At 42.1% G+C, this 19306-nt stretch overlaps 1 protein-coding gene across 2 annotated transcripts in view; it reads left to right on the top strand.

The window, feature by feature from the left end:
• The window catches only part of GASK1A (golgi associated kinase 1A), an 82051-nt gene that overhangs the window by 10320 nt on the left and 52425 nt on the right, over nt 1-19306 (top strand). Inside the window, exons 1-3 of one of the 2 annotated variants that reach the window (XM_061196547.1) lie at nt 747-994; nt 1573-1686; nt 8880-9009. The gene's annotated coding sequence lies outside the window, so the exon portion shown is untranslated. Of the gene's footprint in view, nt 1-746; nt 995-1572; nt 1687-8879; nt 9010-19306 lie in introns of those variants that run through there. The other variant, XM_061196546.1, reaches the window with a different exon arrangement.

Here is a 19306-nt window from a genome sequence, read left to right as displayed (position 1 = left end):
TTCTTACATTGTGTGTCATTTTTTTCCTCCAAGTTGTAGTAATTATGGATATGAGTCCTGTGTCAGATGTATGTATTATGAAGTTCCTTTTCCCAGTCTGTGGCTTGCTTTTTCACTCTCTTATTAATTTATTTTTTTGGCCGTGCCCCGAGGCTTGCAGGATCTTAGTTCCCCAGTCAGGGATGGAACCCGGGCCCCCTGCAGTGGAAGCGCAGAGTCCTAACCACTGGAAAGCAAGGGAATTCCCACTTTTTCACTCTCTTAATGTTGTCCTTTGATAAACAGACTTTTCTCTAGCCCATCTCAAGTAAGTGGTACTTTCCTGTGCTTCTCTAACCTCACTACCTCTACATGGGGGTGGGGAGTCATGGACAAATGTGAGAGCATTGTGCCTGGGGTAGTGAGAAAGGAGGCAAGAATGAGGAAGAACTTGGATGAAAGCACAATTGAGAAATGACAGGAACATGAGCAGCCCAAATAATCACCCAAATATATTATACAAAGTGCGAAGGGGCTCAGAGCTAAGGTAGCAGCCATATCCCATTATATGTTAGTTTTTCTTTTATATATATACATTCATGCTCAGGCCCAAGTCTAGCTTCTATATTATAGTCTATTTGGAGGTCGCATATGTTTGGAAGCTCATAGTGAAGATGTATTTTGTTCTAACTGGGAAAGTAGGTGGAACTCTGGCTGGCTGTCTGCCTTTAATTTTTGTCCTCTTCCTCTACACCTTCCAACTTTTACACAAAAACCTCTCAGGCACATGAGGGACCCAGTACTAAATATACGTCCTTGTGGATGCTGTTCTCAGCCTCTCAATTGACAGTTTTGACCATCACCAAAGTCCTGAGGCCTGGGATAGGAGGAACTTGTCGTTTCAGGAATCAGTGGCTTTTGAGGATGTGGCTGTGTACTTCACTGACAAGGAATGGGCCAGCTTGATACCTGCTCAGAGGGCCTTGTGCAGGAGCGTGATGCTGGAGAACTCTATGTAAGGCCTCTCTGTTGCTGGTCTCTCTGGGCCCTAAGAAGTTAAAGGGTTCTCTTATAACTATTAACTGACCCCAAATGGCGATGTTAAGAGTTTCCAGGTACACAGAGCCCTGGAGTCTATTTGACTTCCAAGAATGCTTTCCTTCTTTTTCCATTGTAAAAGCTGTCCTCCCTCTGTACCTGCCTTAGAGGTGATTCTCTGGGTACACCAGGGCTCGAGCAGTCTCTTGGTACCCTCACCCTAGTATTGAACCTCCAGATTATCTTGAGAGAACTCAGCCCCTTTGTCTCCATGTGGGAGCTGCTCCTAGGAGCCATACATCTGTTTTCCACAGTTAGAGAATTTTCCATTCTTTAACAAGGAAGGTAAAACATTTTGTTTTCCTTTAAATAGAAATTCGCCTCCCAGAGTGTCTCAGGCTTCCTTGGAAGCACTGTCCAAGATCTCCTCCCAGAACCCTTCCTGTACCTCTTTAGGGTACCTCTTGCTCGGTTCCCCCGGGGTTCCTCTCCTTGCTGAGACTGACCCGTGTGACTCTACTCTTCATTGTGTTGTTTCTTCTTCCCTTCAAGCAGCATCGTCCACTTCCAGACTAGCTCTGGTCTCTCATCTTGAGCAAGGGAAAGAGTCACGTTTCACCCAGCCCCAGGGACCCCTAAGCAGGAGGAACAGGAGAGCAGGTTCTACAGGTGAGTTAAACAAGGAATGCCCTTTGTTTTTATTTGATTAAAATGAAAACGTGTGTTCTCTGTGCCCAGCATCATGGAGTGTTTGGGATCCTTAATCACACTGTTTCTGATTGGTCTGTTTTTCATCTACTTAAATGGAGTACACAACACCGTGCTTCAGTGTCTTACATACTAGGATGCTTTTATCCCTGGGGATATGTGGAAAGATTTTTCGAAGTACTTTACTGGTTATGTGTGATAACCATTTACCAGTTTCTCCCAGTTTTACAAAAATGATAAACTCAGTGCAGTATTATCTTGTCAACTAATCAACAAAACAAATAGAAAAAATTATTTTTGCTTTTCATGATTATTAATAAGTTAAATATTTTTAAAAATTTGATTCTTATTTTATTTTGGAGTACAGTTAATTTACAATGCTGTGTTACTTTCAGGGGTACAACTAAGTAATTTAGTTATATGTATCCATATACTGATTCTTTTTCAGATTCTTTTCCATATAGGTTATTACAGAATATTGGGTAGAGTTCCCTGTGATATACAGTGGGTCCTTGTAGATGATCTATTTTATATGTATATTAATGGGTATGTGTTAATCCAAACCTCCTAATATATCCCACCTGCCCACCTTTCCGCTTTGGTAACCATAAGTTTTTTTTTAAAATCTGTGAGTCTGTTTTGGGCTTGTCAAGTAGTTCATTTGTTTCAATTATTAGATTCCCCCTTACCCTTCACCTACCCAGGCAGATGCCAACCCCTGCAAAACCGCTCTGCTGAGCGTGCAGTCATCCGTACGTGGGGCGACTCTAAGGAAGGTGGCTGGAGGTGGGGACCTTACTGCTAGGGGACTTGGAGACTAGGTGACTTGTCAAAGCTCTTCGAGGCCAGCGGGTCCACCATCCTTTGGGTGCACTAGGCTTGGTTAAGCTGTAGGAGGGCCCGCCTGGATCTGGTGACGGTGGTCCCATGCAGAGGGGACCAGGCACTGCAGGGCCAGCGGGAGCTCGTTTGCTGGCACATCCTCCCCAGCTCCCTCAGCCCCAGGACCCTCCATCCTTGGGACCCAAGCCTGCGCAGGCTCCAGGGATGTGACATTAGCTCAGGTTACCAGGCCTGAGGGGAATATAGTAGGCATTTCTTTCCTTCTTCTTCTTCTTCTTTTTTTTTTTTTTGTTTCTAATTTAACTTTTAGGTTATATTGGAGTAGAGCTGATTTACAATATTGTGTTTATTTTAGGTGTAGAGCAACTTGATTCAGTTATACATATCAATACATCAAAAGAATTCTTTTTCGAATTCTTTCCCCATTTAGGTTATTACAGAGTGCTGAGTAGACTTTCCTGTGCTATAGAGTGGGTCCTTGTTGATGGTATATTTTCTATATATATGAGTGTGTGTATGTTAATGCCAACCTCCTAATTTATCCCTCCTGCTCACCTTTCCCCTTTGGTAACCATAAATTTCTTTTTGAAGTCTGCAAGTCTGTTTCCGCCTTGTGAAGTAGTTCATTTGTATCAATTTTTAGATTCCACGTGTAAGTGATATCCTATGATATTTGTCATTCTCTGTCTGACTGAATTCACTTAGAATGATCACTTCTAGGTCCATCCATGTTGCTGCAGATGGCATTATTTCATTCTTTGTTGTTTTTTTTTTTAATGTCTGATGGATACTCCATTGTGTATATCAACCACATCTGCTTTATCCATTCATATGTTGATGGACATTTTGGTTGCTTCCATGTCTTGGCCATTTTCAATAGGGCAATGAACGTTGGTGTGCATGTGTCCTTTTGAAATAGGATTTTCTGCGGATATAGTCCCAGGAGTGGGATTGCCGGATCATTTGGTAGCTCTAGTTTTAGTTTTTTAAGGAACCTCCATACTGTTCTTCACAGTGGCTCTTAACCAATTTCCATTCTCACCAACAGCGGAGGAGGGTTCCCTTTTCTCCACACCCTCTCCAACATTTATTGTTTGTAGACATTTTGATGATGGCCATTCTGACTGGTGCGATGTGATAGCTCGTTGTCATTTTCATTTGCATTTCTCTGATAATTAGCCACGTTGAGCATCTTTTCATGTGCTTTTTTTTTTTTTTTCCTTAACAATGTGAGTAAAAGTTACCTCTTGAAATGGGCTTCTGGAAAGTCTTCCCGTTTTTGAATTCTTCTTCGATGACCTACACCAGGACATTACTTGAGGGCAGGTGTCACTTAACGCCCCTCAGGCCTTGTGAACATTAAGTGCCCAGCAGCACCGAGTTTATAGCTGTTGTTACAGGAAGCGGCCACAAGGCGGCAGGATTTCTTCATGCTCCAGTGCGGTGACTCAGGCAACCAGAGCCTTAGGGAAAGTTGTGTTCCTGGCTTGTAAATGAGAGAGGAGTGTGCCAGCACAAAGACTCAAGGGCTTGTGCCTCATTCCTTCTTCCCCTTACCCTGGCAGATGCCAACCCCTGCATAACCACTCTGCTGAGGGTGCTGTCGTCAGTACATGGGGCGACTCTAAGGAAGGAGGCTGGAGGTGGGGACCTTACCATGGAGGACCTGGTGACCAGGTCCCTTGTCAACGCTCTTTGAGCCCAGAGGGTCCACCATCTTTTGGGTGCAGTAGGCTTGGCTTAGGTGTAGGAGGGCCTGCCTGGATCTGGTGATCGTGGTCCGATCTAGAGGGGACGGGGCACTCTGAGTCCGGGCGGGGCTCATTTGTTGGCACGTCCTCCCCCCTGGCTCCCTCAGGCCCAGCATACTCCAGCCAGGGGACCCAGGCCTGCTCAGGCTCCAGGGATGTGACACCAGCCCAGGTCACTAGGCCTGAGGGCAATAGAGTAGGCATTTCTTTCCTTATTTTTTTTTGTTTTGTTTTTCATTTAACTTTTACTTTAAATTGGAGTAGAGTTGATTTACAATGCTGTTTTTGTTTTAGGTGTACAGCAACTTGATTCAGTTATAGATATCCATATGTCTATTGTTTTTTGAATTCTTTCCCCATTTAGGTTATTACAGAGTGCTGAGTAGAGCTCCCTGTTCTGTATAGTAGGCCCCTGTTGATGATCTATTTTATATATATAATATATATATATGTGTGTGTGTGTGTGTGTGTGTATATGTTAATGCCAACCTCCTAATTTATCCCCCCTGCCCACCTTTCCCCTTTGGTAACCATAAATGTCTTTTTGAAGTTTGCGAGTCTGTTTCTGTTTTGTCAAGTTGTCATTTGTATCAATTTTTACATTCCACCTATAAGTGTTATCCTATGATATTTGTCTTTGTCTGACTGTGTTCACTTAGTTTGATCACCTCTACGTCCAGCCATTTTGTTGCAGATGGCATTATTTCATTTTGTTAAATGGCTGCATCATATTTCATATATATGTACACCACATCTTCTTTATTGATCACCTAACGTGAGCCAAGTATTATTGTGTGGAGTTTATATTCTTTATCTCAATGGTATAATAGCTCTGTGCAGTAAGGGGTTATTATTGTCACAATTTTTTTTCCCATAAATAAATTTATTTATTTATTTATTTATTTTGCCTGTGTTGTGTCTTCGTTGCTCCCCGTGGGCTTTCTCTAGTTGCGGCAAGCGGGGGCTACTCCTCGTTGAGGTGCGTGGGCTTCTCATTGCGGTGGCTTCTCTTTCTGCGGAGCACGGGCTCTAGGTGCGCAGGCTTCAGTAGTTGTGGCTCGAGGGCTCAGTAGTTGTGGCTCACGGGCTCTAGAGCACAGGCTCAGTAGTCGTGGCACACAGGCTTAGTTGCTCTGGAGCATGTGGGATCTTGCCGTATCCCCTGCATTGGCAGGCGGATTCTTAACCACTGCGCCACCAGGGAAGTCCTATTGTCAGAATTTTACAAATGAATACATGGGGGTTTACTGAGAGGTTTGAATTCAAATTCAGTGAGTATGTCTCCACGTGTGACCATGGTTGCACCACTTTCGTTTTTCATCTACCCCTATTGCTGCTTTGTGCCTCACTCTAGGTTCTTGAGGTAGGTATCCCAGGCTTCTCTCTCTTCACTACTCCTGGCCCTGCCACTGAAAGACCTCCTGTGACCTGGCTCCCATACATGGAGCCTGTGGAAGGGCCAGTCGCAGCCTCTGTCTTCCCTTCCATACTCAGAACTGAAGATCTTACTCAGAGGCCTTACTGGTGAGGAGTCAGACACTTACAGAAAATAATAGGAACAAAAGACAGAAGAGTTGGGGAAAGCAACTGTAGAGTTTATCACAGCCTGGCGATGGGGAAGAAGGCTAGAGAACCATGTTGGCTGGCAATCGATGTTACATGAATGAATGCGTATGTGAAGATCTGATTGTTTATGTAGCAGAGCCAACTGTTGAGATAGGCATGTACGACAAGAAGCTGATAGCTGCTTGGACTTGCTAAAAATTGAATTAATTTTAAGCAATACAATGTTTAGTGAGGAGAAGTGGCTACGCCTCAGTATATTTCCAATGCCAAGAATATGCTGGTACCTAATTAGGCACCTGAGTCTTGTGCCACCCTGTGATAGAATCTGCACTGCATGCCATCCATGCCAGGAGAACCAAACACCAGTCCAGCAACTGGAATGGAGGAGAAGCCCTCAAATGGACACTATAAGGTGGAGGGTTATTGAGATAATACCTGAAACAATGTCCTGAGAGCACCGTGCTGCTGGATTTGACTTTAATAAAGTTTTTGCTCCAGGCGTATTGATATCTCAGAAAAGCCTGTGTACTTATAACAAAATTAGAAGTTTATTTTTTTGTTATTGAGTGTTGTAGTACAATGGGAACTGACACAGCAAAATTTGTTAACATTGCTAGAAAGTGGGTTATGTCCTTCTAAATTTCACTGCATCTACCAACTTGTAGCCAATAGGGATATGGTACGACCAATTAACATTTTATATTTTAAAATACCACTCAGAAATGTTTAACTTAATATGATGATTTGAGCACAGACATCCAACTCTCTAATTCCCCATCCTTGTGACTGATCTTGTCCTGAAAGGAATACAAAAGAGAAGAGAACAAATAGCAATATACTACCTTTTGCCTCAATTCTTAAGGACTTTTCTTCATTCTTAAGGACTTGTGTAGATGGATCTGAACTGATCCTGAGGGATGACTCAAAGCCTTTTCTGAGAAAGTTTCTGTTTCTTAGGCAGCAAGTAGAGGAGATTTGAGCAGGGTTTTATTAATGTCCCTGAGTTTGGAGGAGCTAAGAGGGCATACTGAGTGACTGTTGAGGGACCAGATGAGAATGTCAGTATTTGTTGCAATAGCTCAGTAGTAATAGAAGCTCTATTAAACAAAGCCAAAGATGGACGGGTCTTCTCTCTGACTATCCTATTCTGAAGAATAGGACAAAGAAGGAAAGTACACACAACATGGCCAGATCACAGGGCTTCTCGGTCAAAGAGAAAACTGATAAAGCCAGTACCTGGCAGATTGGCATCATCAAATGCGAGAGACACTCTGTAGGTTCCCCTCAATTCCTGAATTCTGGTTGATCTTTGAATGGAAATGTTGACTTGTATCAAACAGTCCTGGAGCTTACTGTCTGTGGGGAGGACCGCTCACGTGGGCAATGAGCTCATATTGCCATTCACCAAAGAGTCACTTATTCTCTCTGCAGGAGGGTTATTCTTCACACTCTGTTGAAGTCAGCCTTGGCCATGAGACTTGTTTTGGCCAATGCAAAGTGACCCTGACCCAGCCTCATGCACAGCGTCCCGTTCCCTTTGAGTAGAATGCCTCCCCTTCCCGAGTTGCCTACTTAGAGAGCTCCTCCTCATCCCAAACAGTCAGCTGGCTCAGAAGCCTTAGCCCACCTATCAGGCAGGTGTCAAGGGAAGCCTGCTCATTCCTTTGTGGTAGCTCTAGTCATATTATTCACTTCCACACCTTCTCTCTCCCACCTGGAGATCCTTGTGGGCAGAGGATAATGTTCCAGTCATCTTTGTCACCCTGGCCCCTTATATAGTTCATGGCACATGGGAGATACTTAAGAAATCTTGGATCAAGAGGTGAGTGAGTGAAGTGATTTCTGCAATCAGTAGTTACAGCATGTATTGGACAGTTCAAGCACTTTAACATTCATTTATTTGGCAGACATTTATTAAGCTCATTCTTTGTGCCAAGCATCGTGATAGGTGCCAAGATTACATTTGTGAATAAGTTAGTCATGGCATCTGTCCTCATGTTGCTTAGGAAACCTATATGAAGGTAGACAGCCATATACAGTGGAAGGCAGGAGTCTGGCAAGAAATACAGTTTCATGAATCCCACCCACACTGAAAGATCAGAGGGCAGAATATAGGAGTGGGGTGGGGGACTTCCCTGGTGGCGCAGTGGTTAAGAATCCACCTGCCATTGCAGGGGACACGGGTTCGAGCCCTGGTCCAGGAAGATCCCACATGCTGCGGAGCAACTAAAGCCTCTGTGCCACAACTACTGAGCCTGCGCTCTAGAGCCCGCAAGCCACAACTGCTGAGCCCGCGTGCCACAACTACTGAAGCCTGCGCGCCTAGAGCCCATGCTCTGCAACAAGAGAAGCCACCGCAATGAGAAGCACGCGCACCACAAATAAAGAGTAGCCCCCGCTCGCCACAACTAGAGAAAGCCCGCACGCAGCAACGAAGACCCAACGCAGCCAAAAATAAATAAATAAATTTATTTAAAAAAGAGAAAAAGGAGTGGGGTGTGGCTTGCTCAGGTTAAGGTCTGTACAATGCCTATGGCAAGGGGTTGTTGAATTAATGCCTGTTATGAAGCTAGGAGGCCCTAGAGGCACAGTGGGCTCAGAGCCACAGATCTTCTTGGTGAGGAACAGATTGTGGGACCAACTGTACTCATTTTCCTGAATGTGTCTTAGTTCTGCCTCCACCCTTGTGAAGCCAGGACATGATACAGCAGTTAGGAGAAACCCCAGGCTGCATCACAGCACAGAACAGCTTCCATATGGAATGTTGGCCACGCAGGGGTGCTATGTACTTCTTCAAATCCTCATTATTGAAAACATTTCTCTTATACTCCTGATTCTGGGACTAGCCTAGGTGGTCTCTGTCAAACCCCACCTGCCAGCCTTGAAGTTCAGTGCATTTCCTCATTTTTATGCTTTCTGAGGGGATTGCTGTCTGTGACTGGGGAGAGCAATTCAGGATACCCATTACTATGCGTTCTCGGAATTCATCCTCAGGCCTTAAATGGTGTGATCAGCTAGACAGTGTCTCCTGACCTTGAGAAGAAGCGATTGGCATTAGGAAGCACGTTGAGCTGATGCTGCCCTTCATTTATTCTCTAGACTGCTGCTTGGTTCCCGGAACAAGGTAAGAGAATCATCATAGCTTTTCTGAGGGCTCTATGAGCAAGGCCTTGATGAGGCTGGAAGAGAAGACAGCTGTCATTCCATGAGCACCCGTTAGGTATTACGTTCCTTACGTTCGTTGTCTATTTAAGACGGTCTAATAAACTTCACGAGGTAGGCATTATATCCCCATTTTATAGATGAGGAAACTGAGGCTGGATGGGTACATTATTTGTCCAAGGTTATACAGCCCAAAGTGGTGAAATTCAGTTTTAAAACCAGGTCTGACTATCTCCACAGCTCCAAATTCTCTTTCTTCACGTGATTTGCAAGATGGAGCCCCTGCCCTTGTAACACTTGTAACTTGCTTAGGGAGACAAGATTCCTGAAAGTATGTTTAATAAAGAAAGGTGACAGCAACTTAAACTTGATGAAAGAGAGCTACTTTTATTGACATGGGAATGGTCACAATATATTGCTAAGTAAGAAAAAGCAAGCTTGAGAATAGCAAGGTAGGCTCCACTGGAGGCAAACAGTGAGGTGTCTCATGCCCCCTACCCAGATCAAGATAGCCCAGATGGCTTCCTCATGTCTCCTACAAGTCAACCTCATCCCAAGGGTCAACCACTGTAATGATTTCTCTTACTATAGGTTAGTGTAGATGACAAACAAAATAATTTAGTATCTGCTCTTTTATGTTTAGATGCTTTTACCACATTTTGTCTGTGAGGTTTATCCACGTTGTTACGTGTAGCAGAGGCTTTTTAAAATTGCTGAGTGCTATTCCATTGACTGAATATACCACTGGTTGATGGATATTTGGTTGGCTTCAGATTTGGGGCGTTTGTAAATACTATGAACATTCTTTTACATGCCTTTTGACTGACCTATTCATGTATATCTCTTGAATATCTATAGGTAAATAGATACATTTATATAATTTTATATTAATTAATTATTATATGAGTGGAATTGTTGCATCATACAGGTTAGGCATATGCTTGGCTTTGACAGATACTGCCAAAAGTTTTACAAAATAGTTGTAATGATATATCCTGCTTCCAGCAGTGTATGAGAGTCTTAGATACTCTGCAGCCTCCTCCTTCATAGTCTTTTGTAGTTCCCTGAACACGGATTGAACCCATACTCTGCAGTCTCCTCCTTCGTAGTCTTTTCTAGTTCCCCGAACACGGATTGAACCCATGCCCTCTGCATTGGAAGCACAGAGTCTTAAATCACTGGACCACCAGGGAAGCCCCTGGGTAGTCTTTTTAATATTAGCCATTCTGGTGTTAGTATAGATGTAACATATTGTGGTTTTAATTATATTTCCCTAATGACTAATGATGTTGAGTACCTTTTTCATATCCTTATTCGCCATTTGGATATTCTTTTTGTGTAAGTAGTAGCGTTGGGGTGAGGGTTCTAAGTGTGCCTGCAGGGGCTGGCATGGTTTGAACTTCCACTGGCACCAGGAGAGGGAGCCCGCAGGGTTTCTTACAGGCCTGTCCAGGTGTGGGGCGATAGGAGAAGAGGGAGGAAAGAGGCTTGAAAACTCTTAGTGATCAAATATCAATAATGAAGTTATACTCTTTATTACAATGTTGCTCAGATCTGTGGTGATAAGATAATAGATCTGAAATAGCCAATACTTACCTTGTTGCCTACACTTGGAACACGAGATAAATAAGTATGAAAATGAGATACTGATTATCTTAACTCTTTGGTCTGGACCAGGGAATTAGCCTTTAAATGTGATATGTCCTGCTTGGCTGAGCTGGGACTGTTTTACAAGTGAGAACTAGTGGTAGAATTTCAGAAAAAAAAAAATACAGTTGTGACATAAGCATGGATCCTTGACTCCCCAAATAGTAATAAGCTTAAAGAATATATCTTATGTAAATTATTTCTTCTCAATTCTCACAGAGACTGTGGGATAGAGAGGGGAAGGCATCATTTTATATTTGCTTTTATAAGGAATATAAACGTTAATTAGCTTGCCCATAGTTACTGCTTTCTGGAGCAGTAATTTCAGACAAGGAGTTTGAAATACAAGGTCGAAGTGTATTTAAACATTTTAATAATGATTTAATTATTTTAACATTAAAGTACATGCTGACCATAAGGTGGTTTACAGCCTCATCCCTGGTCATGTGCCTTGAGTCTAAATTTTCTCTGACCTGCCATTAGAGACAAAGTTTAAGAATTACTGCATAAGGGATGCAACTCTTAATAAAACCAGGTCCTAATGTTCCAGAAACAAAAGGATGCACCTGGAGGGTGCAAAGGGCAGTGGGACTGGCAGGCCCTAACTCACCCCTCTATAATTTGTTGTCTTTCCCTTAGAGTTACTGAATTTTCTCCTCTTTGCCAGTGTGTCTGACCCTTAGTTTACTCAGATATGGTTCCTCTCTAGCCAAGGCAAGGACAAAAATCCATTTTCCACTTTTCCCCAATTCCATGAGTGGTGGAGCCTAGATTTTGAGGCTTACTTTTTCCATCTATAAAATGGATACTATAACAGCTACTTGTGGGGCTATTATAAATATTTTTTAAAAAATTAAATGCGCATGAAAAAACCTTGCACTATATACCTGATCATTGTGGATGCTCAGTAAGTGTAGCTAATTACTCATTGAATCCATCCATTCTGGAAGTTGATATAACTGATATAGACTCTGAGCTTCCTTTAGGCAAGGGTGACTAACCCCCTGGTTTGCTCAGTACTGTCCCAGTTTTAGCACTGCAAGTTTAGCATCCCAGGAAACCCCTCCTCAGGACACAGAAAGTTCCAGTTTTTGGTGATGGATGTAGAAGTCTGGAGGAGAATATAGAACCCCACAAGGCTACCTGAAAAATAGGGGCTGAAAGCAATACTATTTTTAGTGTCAGATGGATATGGCATAGATTATCTGCCTTCTGTAGTTGCTGTTGCTTATTTTTTTCCCTTACCATTGATGCAGGCAACCATGATTTATGGTTCACAAAAATGGAGCACTCATTGTAACATCACTCCAAATGATGTGACTTAAATGTCCACCTTAAGTGTGTTGTAATCATGAGCACTAACAGTCTATTTTTCATTTTGCTTATGGATTAACTATTGGACTTTGTATTGAGATAGTGCTAGTTTAATTTTTGACATTGAATATCATGACCATGTTTTCTAAGAGTTCACATAATGAAAACAGAATGATTATCCTACCAATGCCAGTATGACCCAGACATCACTGAAAAAGAAGGCTAAATGACTTATTTTTTTATTGAAATATAGTTGATTTACAATGTTGTGCCAGTCTCTGCTGTACAGCAAAGTGACTCAGTTATACACATACATACATTCTTTTTTTTTTATATTCTTTCCCATTATGGTTTATCCCAGGAGATTGGATATAGTTCCCTATGCTATACAGTAGGACCTTGTTGTTTATCCATTCTAAATGTAATAGTTTGCATCTACCAACCACAAACTCCCAGTCCATCCCTCTCCCTCTCCTCTTCCCCCTTGGCAACCGCAAGTCTGTTCTCTATGTCTGTGAGTCTATTTCTATTTTGTAGATAGGTTCATCTGTGGCATATTTTAGATTCCACATATAAGTGATATCATATGGTATTTGTCTTTCTCTTTCTTAGTATGATAATATCTAGTTGTATCCATGTTGCTGCAAATGGCATTATTTCTTTCTTTTTTATGGCTGAGTAGTATTCCATTGTATATATGTACCACATCTTCTTTATCCATTCATCTGTTGATGGACATTTAGGTTGTTTCCATGTCTTGGCTATTGTGAATAGTGCTGCTATGAACATAGGGATGCATGTATCTTTTCGAATTATAGTTTTGTCCGGGTATATGCCCAGGAGTGGGATTGCGGGATCATATGGTAATTCCATTTTGAGTTTTCCGAGGAACCTCCATACTGTTTTCCATAGTGGTTGCACCAACTTACGTTCCCACCAACAGTGTAGGAGGGTTCCCTTTTCTCCACACCCTCTCCAGCATTTGTTATTTGTAGACTTTTTAATAATGGCCATTCTGACCAGTGTGAGGTGATACACATTGTAGTTTTGATTTGCAGTTCTCTAATAATTAGTGACTTGGAGCATCTTTTCATGTGCCCACTGGCCATCTGTATGTCTTCTTTGGAGAAATGTCTATTAATGTTTTCTGCCCCTTCTGCCCATTTTTCGGTTGGGTTGGTTTTTTTTTTTTTTTTTTTTTGAGTTGTATGAGCTGTTTGTATATTTTGGAGATTAAGCTCTTGTCAGTTGCATCATCTGCAAATATTTTCTCCTATTCCATATGTTGTCTTTTCATTTCTTTAATGGTTTCCTTTGTTGTGCAAAAGCTTGTAAGTTTGATTAGGTCCCATTTGTTTATGTTTGTTTTTATTTCTATTGCTTTGGGAGACTGACCTAAGAAAACATTGGTACGATTTATGTGAGAGAATGTTTTGCCTATGCTCTCTTCTAGGAGTTTTATGGTGTCGTGTCTTATGTTTAAATCTTTAAGCCGATCTGAGTTTATTTTTGTGCATGGTGTGAGGGTGTGTTCTAATGTCATTGATTTACATGCAGTTGTCCAACTTTCCCAGCACCACTTGCTGAAGAGACTATCTTTTTCTCCTTTTATATTCTTGCCTCCTGTATCAAAGATTAATTGACCGTAGGTGTGTGGGATTATTTCTGGGCTCTCTATTCTATTCCATTGCTAAATGACTTATTTTAATGACAGATTGAAGGACGTGTACATCTGGATTAGGGCGGTGAATAACCACACAGAGCATATTGTACACTGTGGAGAAAAGTTCTGGACACTGGAAGTCCAAGATCAGGGTGCCAGCAGGGTTCGTGACTGGTGAGGCCTCTCTCCATAGGTTGCAGATGGCTGCTCAAATGACCTCTTCTTTGTGAGCATGTGGAGAGAAAGAGAAACCAAGCTCTCTGGAGTCTTTTCTTATAAAGACACTAATCCTAATGGATCAGGGCCCCACCTATGACCTCATTTAACCTTATTACTTCCTTAGAGGCTCCATCTCCAAATACAGCCACACTGGGGGGTTAGGGCTTCAACATATGAATTTTGGGGTTGTGGGCACATTCAGTTTATAACAATGTCCTTCTTTAATTTGGAAATATATTAATGAGAGTGGAGAAAAGTATTATAGCAAAACAATTTATATGCTCTTTCTCCAAAGCTGTTTGATGATCTTTGAAGAGGCCACAAAGTCTGAAAAAGGATGAACTGAGTACATCTGAGTCATTTGATGTTATGGATAGGTTGCAACAAAAACTCATACAAGCAAAAAATGACTTGATTTTTGGAAGTAAGACTGCTTTAGAACTCCAAAAGAGTGTCACCAGAAAAGGGCAGCCCGTTTAAACAGGACTTTCTCAATTAATTAAAAAAAAATTTTTTTTTAAATTGAAGTATACTTGATTTACAATGTTTCAGGTGTACGGCAAAGTGGTTCATATACATATATATATCTATATATATATAGATATATATATATACATGTATTCTTTTTCAGATTCTTTTCCATTATAGGTTATTACAAGATATTGAACATAGTTTCCTGTGCTATACAGTAGGTCCTTCTTGATAGTTATCTATTTTATATATAGTAGTGTGTATCCGTTAATCCCAATTTATTTATTAAAACTGTAACTGATTTAGAATTTAATTTTACAACTTCAGATTATCTCTGTGCTTTAAACTATTTTCCCTGAGAAAGAGGTTTAACTTATGACGACATCCAACATGCTTCAGAGTGTTTAAAAATGATGGACATTTCAGACATAGATAGCCCATCTGATGAATTTACAGATGCAAAGTACCTGACTGACAAACAGCTGCTCTACCAAAACAAACCTGTAGATACAAAGTAGATGGACATTTTTGGAGAGCTGGAAACTAATTCCTATAAGTTTATAAGCCTGCTGTTGCAGGTTCATAAGATAAACCTAGTAAGTAAAATCCTAAGTTTCCCATGGTCGAATGCCTTTGTTGAGAGGATATTTAGCTTGATGTCATCACATTGGACTGATGCTAGGAATCAATGAAACATACACTTGATAAGAGCAGAGCTACAGGTCAAAGTAAGGTTTATCTTTGACAGGAGAGTAAAAATATCCTACTATATTATGGGATAGAAGGAAGCATATTGTTATTTTTAAATTAAATCTAGGTAATATCTGTTTAAGTAGTCCTATTACATTTCTGTTCTCTTTTTAAGCAATCTTACATTTATATAGCTTAAGAATATACAATGATATAGTTTATATAAATATCCAATAAAGAGTTTAAATAAATTGCTATATGAGAGGAGAGAAAGAAACCAAAATTTTGTTACATTTTTCTCACACATATTTTTCATTGCTACTAATTACTATTGCTAAGTAGTCCTATTTTTGTTTTGTTTAAATAATAGAATTTATGAAACAAAAATAAATAATATAGAATAATAGATAATTTAATATGACATCTGTTTCTATATTTTTATGTTGAAGTAATGGCATATATATGTATAATAATTTGTTATATATTATGTTATTATGGGACTTTTTGGTATGATAGGGCTCTTTTTTTGACCTGGGAACCCTTTTGTCCTAGATTGACTCTCTAAGCGCTTGGCCCTCCTACCTGTATGCCTCAACTTTTACTATAATAATGTCATGGAACAAACTTCTCTAAGACTCAGTGATTTCCAACCGCAGCGTTTATCCTCATGCCTCTGGGGCGGCTGGGTGTGACTCCAAGCAGTGAGTTGGGCTCAGGTCTGTCCCACGTGTCTCATTCTAGGGCTCAGACTAGAGGGTAGTGGCTACCCAGGGCTTGTTCTTTACATGGTGAACTCCCAGAATGAAAGCCAAGTGATGCTGCACAAGCAGATATAATGCATCTACTTGCTCACATTCTAACAGTTATGGTGAGTCCATGGCCAAGCCAAACGACAGTGGCACAGACACATGCTCTGCTCACAGCAGGGTGAAGGGGAGTGAATATTTGCTGAGCGATAATCAAAGCAATGCCAGCCCCCTGGGAAGAGCTTCCTGTGGGCCCCACTCAATGACTTCCATTTACTTCCCATTGACTGTCCCTTTTTGCAAGTGGGGTTGTGAAATACGTAATTCTTTTGGCTGAGTACACTGCTGCCCTCTAAAATACAGGGGTTCAGTGAGTGAAGTTAAAAAGAGAAAATGTAAACTGGATGTTAGCATTCTCTGCCACAAAGGAAGTTTCTTTCTTATTCATTCATTCCTTCATTCATGGATTCAACAAATGTGTTTGAAAGTTTGTCATGACACAGGCTTTGTTCTGGATGATGTAATTTATATGAACCCATTATATGGTTGTAGGAATCCAGGGAGGTGGGCTGGGCAGGGATGATGGTTCTTATTTGTCAGGTGAGGAATGTGAAGCCATTGGAGCAGAGTTGCTTTTCTGAGTACCCATGCTTGGTGAGCGGCAGATTCATTATCGAACCCCGGTCTTCTCTCTTATTTCTTCATTCAAAAGCATTTACTGAGCAGTTACTTGGTGCTAGGCAAGTGGACACAGAAGGCCCAGAATGGTCCCTTCCTCTAGGGAGTCCAAGGTCCATGAGAGAGACTAACAAGGTAATAACTTCAGGGAACACGCTGTGCTGGGTCTTCAGAATAGAGAGGATTTGGGGGTGGGGGTGAATGGCGGTGGAGGTGTGTCAGGTTAGAAATGAGTGTATCAAGAAAAGGCTTTGAGGGACTTCCCTGGTGGCACAGTGGTTAAGAATCCGCCTGCCATTGCAGGGGACACGGGTTCGAGCCCTGGTCCGGGAAGATCTCACGTGCTGCGGAGCAACTAAGCCCGTGTGCCACAACTACTGAGCCTGCACTCTAGAGCCTGCGAGCCACAACTACTGAGCCCACGTGCCACAACTACTGAAGCCTGCGCGCCTACAGCCTGTGCTCTGCAACAAGAGAAGCCACCGCAATGAGAAGCCCGCGCACCACAATGAAGAGCAGCCCCTGCTCGCCACAACTAGAGAAAGTCTGTGCGCAGCATCAAAGACCCAATGCAGCCAAAAATAAATTAATTAAAAAAAAAAAAGAAAGGAAAGGCTTTGAGATGGAGGGAACAGCACTTAAGAAGGTTTAGAAATGTGTAAGAGGCCTGAGAGGTCATCAGAAGTCAAACGCTGAAGGACCTTGAAAGCTACGCTGAGGAATTTGCATTTAATCCCAAGAGTTATGGGGAGCAGGCCAGTGGCAGGTCCACATTTACGTTTTTGTAGTGATGTGCAGGATGGATTGGAAGGAGCAAAAGCAGAGCCTGGGAGTCCCTCCAAGAGTACTGCGAGTGAGACAAGAGTTTGGGTCAAAGAAGTGGCAGTGAGAATGGATAAGAGAGAGATTCCAGAATCATTTAGAATGGCCATTTAGACATGGGAGCCAAGAAAGAGGAGTTGCTTAGCTCAGCAGTTCTCAGCCTAGCTGTGCTTTAGAATTAATTATGGTGCTTAAAAAATGGACAGAGGGCTTCCCTGGTGGCACAGTGGTTGAGAATCTGCCTGCCAATGCAGGGGACATGGGTTCGAGCCCTGGTCTGGGAAGATCCCACGTGCCGCGGAGCAACTAGGCCCGTGAGCCACAATTACTGAGCCTGCGTGTCTGGAGCCTGTGCTCCGCAACAAGAGAGGCCGCGATAGTGAGAGGCCTGCGCACCGTGATGAAGAGTGGCCCCCACTTGCTGCAACTAGAGAAAGCCCTCGCACAGAAACGAAGACCCAACACAGCCATAAATAAATAAATAAATAAATAAATTTTTTAAAAAATGGACAGATTCTCAAGCCTTGGAAATTTTGATTTAGTAAGTCTGAGTTGGAATGAGACATGGAACCATATCAAGGAGTGGGCCAGTTGTGGGAATTCCCTGGTGGTCCAGTGGTTAGGACTCCTCGCTTCCACTGCTGGGGGCACGGGTTCCATACCTGGTCGGGGAACTGAGATCCCGCAAGAGCAGGGCGCAGCAAAAAAAAAAAAAAAAAAATAGTAGCCAGTTGGGCAGCTGCCTGGGGTACCAATTTATAAGGAGCTCTAAAAGTCATTAGAGCAAATTGTAAGTCTGACTCCTTGGGAATGGTTAAGGTGAAGACAGATTCACTCCGCGATGAAGTAGGAAGCTCTCTCTGGTGGAAATAGTAAAATATTCCTCACTAGCACCAACCTGTCTCAGTTGAATGTTTCTCACTTGCAAGCTCCACTGTGTAACCAGAGGCCCTACCAGTATCCTGGGAGCAGCCAACTCTCAAGCAGCCCAAGTTCTGAAAGTAAATACTGCCTGAAGTGCTGTTGCCTAGAAAGGAGGGATTTATTGGTTATCTAAATTTAATATAACTTCATAGGATTTCAGAGCTGGAAGGAATCAGTTTCAATTAGGAGTTAGTCAAGAAAGGGAAGGCAGGAGTCTAGGCAGGATCTTGTGAAAGGCAGGTGGCTGATTGCAGATCCCACGTGCGTCCTCAGCTGGATAGTTTATCTGCTTCCTCAGCTGTGGTCATTCCTGGACACTGACCGCTCACATTCATTCTGGGTTATAAAAGTGGCAGTTGTTCATTTACGAATGGAGTTCCTACATTCACCATCTGGGTAGTTGATCCTTCTCTGAGCAGAGTATCAGGTGAAAAAAATGGTGCTGAGCTTGGGAGTCGGGCTTCAGAATGTAGAGTTTTCACTCCCTGTTCGTATGCGACACTTCAGTTGTCTGGACCAGGTCCTGGAACAGCTTTTCCCAAGGGTGTCCCATGAGTCCTGAGAGATGACTCCTCTGAAAAAGAGTTCTACATCCAGTAAACCTGGGAAAAACTGGGCACTCTCCTCCTGTCTCAGAAAACCTCAACATATATTAGCATCAAAGGCTCTGGCAAGTCCTACTGCCAAAAACAAAAACAAAAAACAAAAAAACTGTGCTCAGTGTTCTCAAACTTGACCAACAAAATCCCTGCCTTTAAAATTCCTTTTCTATATAACAGATACATTCTGTAGAAGACCACAAAGCTCTTTGAAAACATTAAAGAAATGTCTCTGTTCTACTCTCAAGTACAGTGTTTTTCAAACTATACTCAGTAGTGGATGTTAGGGAAATAGAGTAATTAGAGACCACCATTAAAAATAATTAAGATGGAATAGAATAGAACATATTGGAGTGCACTACGTGTAACAATGATTTATAAAACTTTGTTTTAGTTACGTTTGTACCTGTGTGTTTGTGTAAAAGGTCATGACAAAGAATGTTCATCTTATGTGGGTTGCAGTCAGAAAAGGAGACTCAAAAGACC

The sequence above is a fragment of the Eubalaena glacialis genome, chromosome 7 (assembly GCF_028564815.1).
Source record: "Eubalaena glacialis isolate mEubGla1 chromosome 7, mEubGla1.1.hap2.+ XY, whole genome shotgun sequence".
Taxonomy (NCBI): Eukaryota; Metazoa; Chordata; class Mammalia; order Artiodactyla; family Balaenidae; genus Eubalaena; species Eubalaena glacialis.
The sequence above is the reverse complement of the archived record's forward strand: the minus strand, read 5'-3'. Positions and strand labels throughout refer to the sequence as shown.